This window comes from Alexandromys fortis, unplaced genomic scaffold (genome assembly GCF_014885135.2).
Source record: "Alexandromys fortis isolate MF-2015 unplaced genomic scaffold, M_Fortis_MF-2015_v1.1 scaffold_75, whole genome shotgun sequence".
NCBI lineage: Eukaryota > Metazoa > Chordata > Mammalia > Rodentia > Cricetidae > Alexandromys > Alexandromys fortis.
The window spans coordinates 7,699,035-7,711,066 of record NW_026067956.1 but is presented as its reverse complement, the minus strand read 5'-3'; positions in this window follow the sequence as shown (position 1 = coordinate 7,711,066).

Below are 12,032 nucleotides of genomic sequence, written 5' to 3'. Positions count from 1 at the left end.
GTGGTGTTAGGCGGGACTGGGAGGGCCTGATTCTTCCTAGTGCAGTCATCACACTGGATCCAGTATACCGCCATCAACATCGCCAGACTCTAAGGAGGAATGACTGTTGTGAATACATATCTCTCTTTGGAAATAGACAAATAACAATCTAAGCTTCCCCACATGTGGAATTTGTATGAACCAAAATCTAGACAACAGAAAAAAGGACACGCTCTCCTTGAATAAACCTGTTAGCATTTGAGTTCCTGAATGGAAGACTCCGAGGATCTACCTGCGGTCCTTGTAATTACTCTTTGGCAAGCAGTAGGCAATTGAAAATTGCTACAGGAAGAATGAATAGTGACCTCAGTACCCTCTCAGGACATTACCTGAGCAGCCGTGCAGCACAGCTCTGCCAAATTTTGTCTAGGGAGAAGGTGAAGGTTTGGGAAGCAAAGAGAGAGAGACCAGAACAGACAGGTAACCCTCGAGACCGAAGACAGATCCAGAAGGTTCTTGGCACCTGATCCTTCCAGGGCTACTTTTGCTGTAGTCACCACTTGGCTGTCTTCCGCTCCTGGCTCAAAGGCACCGTTCTAATCCATTTTCCTGCAGTCGGTGCCTCTGGGCGCTCAGCACTCGTCATTTTTGATGAGTCTCATCTCTTTCCAAACACTTCCCTTAATTACAGCGGAGGCAGAGAGGCAATGCTTTCTCTGGCCAGGAACTTCCTGGGACTGCCTCTTGCAGCCTTTGCTGGTGGGGAAGAGACCAAGGACAAGGTCCCTTGTCCCTGCCTGTGGAGGGCTTCTCCTCCTGTCCTACCTACATGCCTATCTTCTGCGCTTCTAGGGCTTCATTTTTCACCTAGACAAATAAACCCTTTCCTCCCATCCGGTCCATTCGTTCTCCTGGGCCTTCCACAGACTCTTGTGGCTTGGACAGTGTCTGCTAACCCTAGTCCGTAGCCTAGCATCTCTTTCTAGTGGGTTTCTCTTCTGGTTGACAATGCATAGGCTGTTGACTGTGAGGCTCTTCCAAGTCTAAGGGTTGAAAGGGTTGAGGGAGGAGAGAAACCAGAGACACACCACTGTTCTATGGTTTGTGATCCAGGCTCAGTCCTGCCTCTCAGGCTCGGGGCCCTCTGAGAGCAGTGAGGACTCTTTCTGGTAAATTCTATCCTCTCCCAAGACTGGTTCCAGAAGCTGCTGCGGGTGCTTGGTCTGCTTCCTGGCAATGTCTTTGCCTTTGCGCTGATTCAGTCTGTGCACAGCCTTGCCGCACACAAGCTTTTGGAGCTTCCTTCCAGTCAGGTTACTTTCCTGTACCCACAGCCCTGTCCTCTAAACACAGAAGAATACTTATTTAAAAGTGAAAAGGGAAGCCAGGTGTGGAGCACACCTTTAATCCCTAGAGCTGGGAGGCAGGGACAGGTAGGCGAACTCTGTGTGTTCAAGGCCAGCCTAGTTTAAGTCATGAGTTCCTGGACAGCCAGGGCTCTCTAGTGAGACCCTCTCTCAGGGGGAAGAAAAAGAATCTGTCAAGCTTTGTTCATCTTTGTGTTGTGTTTAGTTTTTTTTTTTTTTTTTTTTTAGGACCATAAAATGGTAGATTCTATTCTACAGGAGGGCCCTTAATCAATAAAACAGCAAAAAGACAGATCTTGCTCCCTTACCCTTCTGGGGGAAATTGAAGTTGCCAGGATGTTCTTTATGAAGCTTAGCAAGGCAACACGAGGCTTCTGAAGTTCACTCTGCAAGTCCTGTCTGGAGTGCCTGCGAGAGTGCGGTGTTGGGTTGCAGGACACCTCCCACAGTGTAACATTAGAAACATGTCACACTGGGGCAGAATGCAGCAGGCATGGCTTGTCAGCCCTCGACGCATGGAAAATCTGACCTCTCTCAAAGACAATGGCACCGGGCCCCTCCAACAATGCCCCTCACCTGTTCCACATATTTTCTGTAATGCGTCTATAAAATGCCCCCACATCAACGCTCCAGTGAGAGCAAGAATGTGATTTCACAAGTAGGGAAATCCTGGCAGGAACACTCCGCAGTTAAATCAGTCTCCTTTCAGAGTCACAACATTGTTGTTTTCAGACATGCTCTGTGGTCCTGGATGCCTTGTCCTGTGCCCTATGAACGTTGCCACTATATTTGTGTGTGCCGTGGTTAGGTGGTAGTGACTTTGTGGATGGCTCCCAGGCATGGACCCTAAACCTTTACCCTGTATTCATACGGGCACTCACTTTTCCAAGAATCATTTCAGCTTTTAGAAAGTGAAGGACAGCGGTGGTGACTGTCCCATCCAGCAGCCACATCCCTGACACCAGAGCCCTTTGCAGAGGTCACAATCCACACCCCGTCCTCCCAGTGACGTGTCACAGGCAGCACAGACGGGACAAAAAGCCTCAAGGACAAGGCTTGGGTGTGTGGCTGCTGCCACCCTCTAGGCGGTTAGATTGCTGGTCTCAAAGCACCTTTGGCTAGGGATTGGTTAGGATGGTGGGAAGCTGACCCCAGAGCCTTCTGGGGCTCAGGCTGACTTGGTGGTTTCTGTTGGATGGTCCAGGCACTGGCTTTCCTGTCTCTTCTGAACAGGGCCTGCCTCTTTTTCTCAGCAGTGTTGTACTTTACCCACTAGCTTGAATTTGAAAACAAACAAACAAACAAACAAACAAACAAAAAACCAGCCATGAAGAGGCAGAAAAACCACCTTCCTTCTCTCCCCAGGGACCACCACTCTCTCTGTCTTGCTCAGTTCAGAAGAAACAGAAGAAGCTAACGTGGCCTCCTAAATTAAATATAGGGCTTCCGGAAAGGAAAGCGAACAAGCTCTTTGAATGGGATTCCCCAGCTCAGCTAAGTGACTAACTAGATTTAAGCTTGCTGCTTTTGTATTCAAAGGCCTTGCTTTAAGGTACACCCCCAAGGCCATGATACAGCTGCCCTTCTATTTGTTTCTCCCCTCCCTTCCATGCCCAGCTTCTTCTGTGTGGACAGGTCCTCATGTGTGCCCCCTAGCTCCCCTGAAGCCCCTTTGCTGTCTGTCTGGTGTGCTGTTGCCTTGTGAATTCAGTTTTTAGAGCACTTTGGACAGTCAAAGTGGCTTTTATGTTTTCTAAGGATGCTATCTTTTGAGTGATAACCTAGTTTAGAATCCTCTTTCAAGAGTTTGAAAGGAGGTAGCCTGCCTACATTTGCTCACAGGTGACAACAGTTCTTCGGCGAGGCTTAGCCTGAACTTGAGGAAAATTAGCTAAGAAGTAGGCTGGAAGCAAACCGCACAAGTCTGAGCAGTCTTTTACAGGACAGCCATGTCTGCTTGGAGCTGTCCTTTACAGGAGAGCCATGGCTGCTTGCAGAGGTAGGCCCTGGAAGGAGCTCCGGGGACTCCTAACTCCATGAGCTTTCTACCTTCCAGCACTAGAGACTCATGGTAACAGAGCTATGGTGTAAGGGACATGGGGTGACAAGGCCTCAGAAGCAGGGACAATTGGCCCAACCCTTTCTGAGGAAGCAGGGTCTTGTGGAAGTGAAAATGCCCTGGGGTGTGGACCCTGCAGCAGAATGAGGTTGGTGGGAGAAAGGGCTTGAGCATCTTTTGGGAGACGTGAGCTGGTTCCATGCCCTTTTCCTTTTCTTGTCTGCAGGAGCTCCTAGTGCTGCCTATGACCTTCTCTCCCTCCCTCCCTGTTTCTTCTTCCTGCTGATGTCTGCTCCCCACCTCCAGGGGCACCACTGGAAAAGTATTCTCCATAGTCTGGAGACTTTATCGTTCCAAACACAGGGTTGCCATTTCTCAAACCTGACCATGACTGCACAAGGAAATCGGCCCGCACCAGATGGCAACATTGCCAGCTTGGCACAGTCCCATGAAGCTGGCAGCTGGGTGGTACCTGTGCTGTCCTCCCGCCTCTGGGCACCACATTTTGGTACTTGAGACCACACAGGCAGGACTGGTACCCCACGGTTATGGGGCTTCCATGCCAGATTCGGAGGGGACAGCAACGGTGGTGGGAGTGGCAGGGATGACAGTTGCTATGACAGCCGCAAGGGGCTCATAGAATTCAATCTTCTCCAATCTCTCTCTCTCTCTCTCTCTCTCTCTCTCTCTCTCTCTCTCTCTCTCTCTCTCTCTCTCTCTGCTGGTACATCTGCAGAACTCTTGCTTATGTGGTTGGGTTGACAATCTGCTGGCTGTGTTGCTGGATGCCATGTGTTTTGATTAGCTTCTGATGGCACAGACCCTAGTTCTATGGTGCTGAGTTTCTGGGCAGACCCTTGCTATGGTGCATGCTGAGCTGTGGATTCAAGGCCCCAAACAAGACCAGCCATATCCCTTGATCCTGTGGGTTGCAGTAGGATGGATGACTCAGCTGGTCATAGTTAGGTACTAGAAGGATGAGGGATAACATGAGCTTAACTCTCCTCTTGGTCAGGGCACAAGAAGCTGGGCGAGTCCAAATTTGGGCTGAGGGTTCTGTCCATCATTGATTGGAGAAGGGAAGGTGGCTTTCTCCTTTCCTCCTGAGGCAGGGTAGAAGCATAGAAAGAATTAAGGGAACATGATAAGGGGAAGGGGCCCTTCATCCTGGAGTCTGGTTGAAGTCCCTTGCAGGCAGAGAGTCAAGAATTACAACCCAGTTAACAACGTTGGCTGCGAAGGCTGCCTACATAGAGACAATGGATGTTTCTTTGATGTAGAGCTAGTTCAAAGAAGAACAATTGTTAAAATAGACAGAGACCATGCTTAAAGCCTAAGCTGGCAGTTCTCAACCTGTGAGTTGGGACTCCTTTGGGGACTAAGCGACACTTTCACAGTGGTTGCTTAAGACGATCAGAAAATACAGATTTTACATCATGATTTATAATAGTAGCAAAATTGCAGCTATGAAGTAGCAATGAAAATAATTTTATTTGGGGGAGGTCCCTACAGCATGAGGAACTATATTAAAGGGTCTCAACGTTAGGAAGGTTGAGAACCACTGCACCAAACCTTTCTCCTTTCTCAGCTCGAAACCTGCAAGTTTTCACCGAAAAAAACTTTGTGTTTTTACTCTCTTGCACAACTCTTGTGACCCATGTCTTTAAAATGTTTATCTCTATTTAATGTGCATTTGTGTTCCTGTGTGTGTGAGCTGCAGCATGTGGAGGTCAGAGGACAACCCATGGGAGTCAATTCTCTCCTTCTGACGCGGGGTTCCAAACTCAGGCAGTGAATCTTGGTGACGAGCACGTTTGCCCGCTGAGCCTTCTCATTGGCCCCCATGGTTTTATTTGATCAGATTCCAGTCTTAACCAGGCACCTCCAGAGTCACCCTCTAAGATCCCCCAAATAAGTAGGGGGAGGGACTGCCTTTAGATAGCTTTTGAGCAATATAATTTCAGAAGCTTCCAAACTGAAGTATGGCTCTGTTGAGAGCTCACACCCACACCTGGTGTATCTTAGGCCTTGGATGTTTCTATTAGCCACTCCATCTCCATCTTTTTGTTGAGAATGATTCTTTTCTCTTTCATTTTGTTTCTTTTTTTTTTTTTTTCTTTTGAGACAACATTTCTCTCTGTACCCCTGACTGTCCTAGAACTTGCTTTGTAGACCAGATTGGCCTCAAACTCACAGTAGCCACCAGCTTAGGCCTCCAAGGTGCCAGGATTAAAGGTGTGGCCCACAAATGCCCCGTTTAAGAGCTTTCCTAATACTGGCTCGTCTGAAGATTCTATTCTATGATGAAGTCAAGAATCCCTGTTTCCTGAGTGGAATGCTTCAGGCTGCCACAAGCAGCAGTGTGGATCTTTGTCCCCAGCTGGTGCCCCACTGCCTGCGACACTCCCGTGACTAATGCAGCTCTGAAGTGTGTTTCCAGGGCCCTGAAAACAGGCGAGCCAGAGGCTGACGTTCCATCCCCAGGCTGGTCAGGCAAGGGCATCGAGCGCCATGCAGAGAACTCCCTCTGGACCAGGGCCTTTGAGGAAGATTTTCAGGCTGAGAACAGAGGCTGCATAACCGTTCTGAAGGTGGGAGAAGGAAACAGAGAGAAGAATGCTTTTCTGGAATCCTAAAATGTCATTAAGTCAAAGCCCCATCCTGCCCTGTGTGAGCTGGCCTGGTGGCAGATTTTTGAAGGACTGTGCACAGATATTTGGAGAGTCAACAAATTCCTCCTTTTTCTGTGTCCAGAAGGACTTTGTTTCATGTTAGTCCGTGGGGATGGTGAGATGTGGAGCTGGAGAAGTCCCAGTGACTGGAGAGGCCATGCGCCTGTGTTCTGAGTGGGGATGATTTCCTTTGGGCCTCCAGCTCTCTCCGCACCTGTCTGCCCCTGGCCACAGTCTCTGGACTTTAGTTCTCTACCTGCACAGTTTTCTGCTCTGCCTCTGTTTGCATGTGATGGTTGTCCGTGACCACTTACTTATACCAAACCCATCTTACAATCAGTCACCTCATGGCTTCCTCCAGGAGCCTTCTCAGATGCCCATGCTTAGACTGCCATGCGCTTTCTCTAATCCTTAAATGGATATTTCTTGTTAAAAGTCCTCTTGCACGAACTCCTATCTTGGAGTACCTTCTAGAACAAAGTCTAAAAAGTGAGAGGGAGAGACACACATCAGTTTGTGAAGTCCTGCAGGATATCTGGACCCTCATTGTCACCATCTTCCCCTCTGAAGCACACATAAGGCTGTTTTCTCCTAGAGCCAGTGGCTTTTGGGACCCATCTGAGGGACACACCTGAGGCTGTTTTATGACTGAGTCTCGTGTTCATAAGTAGAAGGCGCACACACTAAAATAATGACGGGCGGTGCAGCCCAGTAAGTACAGGAAGGTTGTTAGTTGGTTGTTACACTGCGGTGGGACTGCACAGGACAGCATGTGTTGTAGCCTCATGCGGCTTGTTGCATGATAGGTTTGCTGACACCATGTGATGTTGCCGGGCCATGGTGATTTTTGAGCTCCATTCCAAGCCAATAGGACCTTTGTGATATATGACATTATTAGGTGATATATGACTTCAGAGAAGGAGGGGATGATTTAGAGACCAGGGTTCAGTTTTCTAATGAGCTAACAGTATAAACATAGGTTATTTATGATGTAGGAAATTGATTGATTTTTTTTATTGTAGGGGTTTTGTCTGCATGTATGTCTGAACAGCGCATACATGCAATACCCTCAGAGGCCATAAGAAGGTATCAGATCCCCTAGGATTGGAGTTACAGATGGTTGTGAGCCACCATGCGGGGGCTGGCGATCAAACCCAGGACCCTTGGAAGAGCACCACTGAGACATTGCTCCATCCCTGACACAGGGTATCCTTGAACCTTCCTACTGACCTTTGACACCTTCATTTTAGTAGAAGAAATGAGAACAGGCTTAGGCGTTCATTGCAAGATGAAAACGTTGACTATGGTAAATGGTGCTCCAGGAGGGTGCTCCATCTGATGCTTCCCCGTGTGCCTGGAACACAGTGGGCTGAGCAGATGATGAGTGAGTAAGAACTATCATGGGAAGCAAACACACTAGTAAATATGAGCCTCATACCCATTTCAAGGAGCATAACAATGAAAAAGTCAACTTCCTTGTTCTCTGAGGAATTTTTAGCACACATTACATGTAGGAATGTTTGAACACAACTTATATAGGTAAATGTAATTATCATAAGTGTGTGTATGTGCATGTGTGTGTGTGAGTTGGTATGCTTGTGTGTGTGCATGTGTTTGTGTATGTGTGTGTAAACATGTGTTTGTGTATGCCTGTGTGGTCATGTGTTCGTGTATGTGTGGATACATGTGTTTGTGTGTGTACTTGTGTATGTATGCATGTGTGAATGTGTTCGTGTGTATGCTTGTGTATTTGTATGTGTGCTTGTATATGTATGTGTGTGTGCTCATGCATTTGTGTGTGCTTGCGTGTGTATGCATGTGTTGGTATGTGTGTGCGCATGTGTTTGTGTGTGTACACATAAATGCTGTTGCTATGAACCTCTAGGTCGTTTACTTAGTGAGAAAAGCCTTCCTGAAGACTTCATGCTATTTAATGACCCCAAAGTCCTTAGACAGGCAAACAGGTACATTCTAAATTGCTGGTTTGCCTTGGAGTCCAGTCTGCTGCATGGCAAATCCTTACAGTTCTGTGGACCGCTTATGGCAACAGCCAGCTCTAATTGTGTCTAGAAGAAACACATCATCGTGGCTTCAGCTAAAAATTGTCCCTGCAAATTCAGCTGGAGAGTAACTTCAAGTTTCTGTTCATGAGGTTTGTGACAGCTACCTAGATATTATATCTTATAAAAGAAACAACTTCTAAAGAAATAAACTCTCCTGTCTGTGCTTTTTCTGAAGTGTTTCTCCTGAAAGCTGGGCCAAGAGAAGTGGAGGGAGGCCAGGCTGTCTCCTCTTCGGGGAGAGGCAGGCAGCGTAATTAAACAGGGAGGTGGGCTGTCACGGAGGCGCTTTTAAGAAGGGCGGGTTATCATGCTATCCAGATTCACCCTCTGCAGAAGTGAAATGCAATCCTGAGCATTAGTTATTGACGGGGGACAAATACATCCCGATGCCCCGGCCAGCGTGAAGTCATCATTATTTTGGACAGGGCCAAGCTGATAAGAGGGGCTCTTTTCTCAGAAGAATGTCTTTCTGTTTGGAAGTTCTCAGTGCACTCTGTGGGATTAAAAGAAGAATAATAAATTACCCTGGCTTTATCCTTTGAGTATCTGCTGAAAAGATCAGCGCTCGGTGGATATTGGATCCTCTGTACTTCGTTTAGACAGGTGAGGGAAGCGGCTCTGTCAGGGGAAGCATCACCCAGAGCAGGGGCTTAGAGATGACTTCTTTCTACCCAGGACAGGGCTCTGTGGAAGAAAACAATCCCCCTGCCTCATGCCCTCTCCCCAGGAACCCAAGGCCCGTGTCTGCATTCCCAGACCCTTTCTGCTCTGCCTCTGCTTCTCACAGGCATATGGAGAATGTCTGGGGAGACACAGAAAAACAAAGGCTCAGGAAAACATATGGCCAAGACTCCCCACAAAGGCAGCTGATAAATCCTGAGTGTGCCCGAGACGGTGGCCAATGGGTTCCCCACCTCCACAGCTAACCACAATGGTAAAACCGAGGCAGCAGAGCTGCGTCTCTACCACTGCAAGAACCCTCTGCCCCCAGCCATTGGTCTCCATGGGTCTCACTCTTTTGGGCGGATGCTGCTGGTCCTACAGTACCACACGGCTGTGGTAACTGTAAGCTAAAGAAACTTTCATTGTGAAGTACCGGTGTCCAGTATTTAGAGAGAGCAGTGGAAAATGGACTCATACAATGCTTTTTCCAACCCCCGTTCCTATCTCTTCTCATGGAGAGCATAGGCATTTGAGTTTGGGTGAAAACATTACAATATTTTAGTATTTGATCATAAAAGCAAGCATTTCCACAGCAGTTATGGAGCAGAGCTGGACAAAACTCTATCATTAACTCGGGAAATAGGTTTCCTACCTCCTCTGATTGGCTTGGGAGGATGTTAGGGTGTGTGTGGGGACTGGCATGTCTGCTGGAGGGAAGAAATGACAATTGGGAGACAGGCTAGGATATGAGTCTCCATGTCCTTCTGGGCGGGTCTGGAGGTCGTGGCTTTACTAACTAAAAATGACAATGAGAACTGTGGCGGCTGGGCTGGGGCCGCCATTGAGCCCCATTGGACTCATCTCAGTGTCTGTGCAGAGGCTCTTCCTGAATCCATTGGAACCCCTCCAACGCATCCATTCTAGTCAATCCAATAGCATGACGCTTATCCAAGAACACCCTGGTCTCACTAGTCTGTGAAAGTGCTTCTTACCTTTCTCACACCCACCTTGTCAGCTACCCCCTCCCTCTTGCTGGCCCTTACACAGAGTTATGTTAGTTCCTAGGGTACCTATCAAGACTTCCCTGTATTTCTCTTTACCTGGATTGGTCTATGCAGATGGTCTATGTTCCTCATCCTCTCATCCTTGCAAACTCAACAACTGCACAGGGAAGCCTGATCTATTAGCTGCCCTAGAAGGCTCCTAACACACATCTCCTTTCTCTCCTTCCCCTTCTTCCCCTCTCCTTCCCACCTCTCCTCTTCTTTTCTCTTCCTTTCTGGTCGCTTTGTGCTTGAACCTAGGGTGGTGTCATGTCTGCTACAGAAGAACTCTTTCACTGAGCTATTGTCCTAGCTCTTTTTTTTTAAACTTTATTTTTGAGAAAGGCTCTCACTGAGTTGCTCAGGCAGGTCTTGAGCTCCTGCCTTAACATCCTTAGTCTTTACAATGACTCAGACACCATCAGCCTGACTGCAACGATTGTTGGGAACTCCTGTGAGTTGGCATAAGTCAAATAAAAAAGTTTATGCAGCTTAAAACTGAAAGATGCTCCTCTATATCCTTGGGCAAGGGTTTTCTGTTCATGCTTCCATCCATTCCTGACGTTTCTTTCAGTCTAGATGGTCTCATGCCATATTGAGACACTAAAATGGAGCATCTGCAGTAGCTTAGCTGAGGCAGTATGTGGATGCAGAGGTTGGGGGAGAATGCTCATTGGGTTATAACACAGCATTAGAATTTTTTCTTGAACGTATGGGTAAGTTCTGTTCTTACACAGAAAAGCTTGGGTGACTTTCAGAAAGCTCTCCCATGTCTGATTTTCCAGCCTCTTCCAATAAAAATAACAATGCCCTTTTTGCTGCAGATGTAGGTACTTTAAAATATTTAAAATATTTATTTTTAACTATGTATATGCATGTGTGTACCTGTGTGGGTATGTGCTCATGAGTGCAGGTGCCTGTGGTGGCCAGAAGAGGGCTTCAGATCCCCTGGAGCTGGAGTCATAGGTCGTTTTGAGTCATCTGAGCTGGGTGCTTAGAACTGAACTTAGGTCCTCTGCAAAATCAGGAAGTGTTCTTAACTACTGAGCCATATCTCCTTCCCCAAGATGTTGATTCTTAACTCTCACCTCACCTTCCTGCAAGATTTCTCCTATAGATCAATTTATTTTGCTATCAGAAATGTTAGCTCCTGCTGGGCTATTCCTACCATCTTTCAAGCCTTCTTCTTTGATACTACTGATAAAAGCATAGATTATTTTTGTTTGAAATTGAGAATAGTCAGAATATATTAGATTAGGGGAGTTTAAGAAGTTTTGGTAAATTCTTTTCTGCTAAGATTCTAGTTTAAATCACTTAATAATGTTAAACACTGCTCTTTGATGCAGGCTGGGTCTCACCAAGGAGACTCTTGGATCCAGGAAGGAGGAGCTGGGTTTTAAGTCTGGCTTTGACACACAACTGTTAGGAGAGCTTTGGGTAGGACTCTATAGTCCTTGACTCTCCTTGCTTATGAGAATTGAGTCTGGATGTGTCTCTTTGGGTTATTGCAAGGATTAAGCATGGTATATGGGTAAATGCCATATCACTGTCTTAGTTAGTGTTCAATTGCTCTGGAGAGACACAAGACCATGGCAATGCTCATAAAATAAAACATTTTTTTGTTTTTTTTTTTTTTGAGACAGGGTTTCTCTGTAACTTTGGAGCCTGTCCTGGAACTAGCTCTTGTAGACCAGGCTGGCCTCTGCATCCCAAGTACTGGGATTAATGGCATGCACTACCACCACCTGGATAAGATAAAACATTTAATTGGGGCTTGCTTACACACAGGAAGTGAGCTCAGAGACGCCATGCTCCCCTCTCCTGGGCAGACTCGATAGCTCTCCTCTCTGGGGCAGACGCCTCAGAGAGAGGCCATGCTCCCCTCTCCTGGGCACACGCAGTGAAACAAGCTGCCAGGTCAGACATGCTAAATCTTTCCCGGTAAGATCAGTGCTACACAGTTTATTAGAGATGGGTTGATCTGGATATCAAAATTAGCCTATAAGGGCTAGAGTTAATGGGCCAAGCAGTGTTTAAAAGAATACAGTGTCCATGTAATTATTTCGGGGCATAAGCTAGCAGGCAGCCGGGGTGCTGGGGACGCAGCCCCGCCACTCCTATTACAACAGAATGGCACCCAACGTGGGGCTCAAACCCACAACCCTGAGATTAAGAGTCTCATGCTC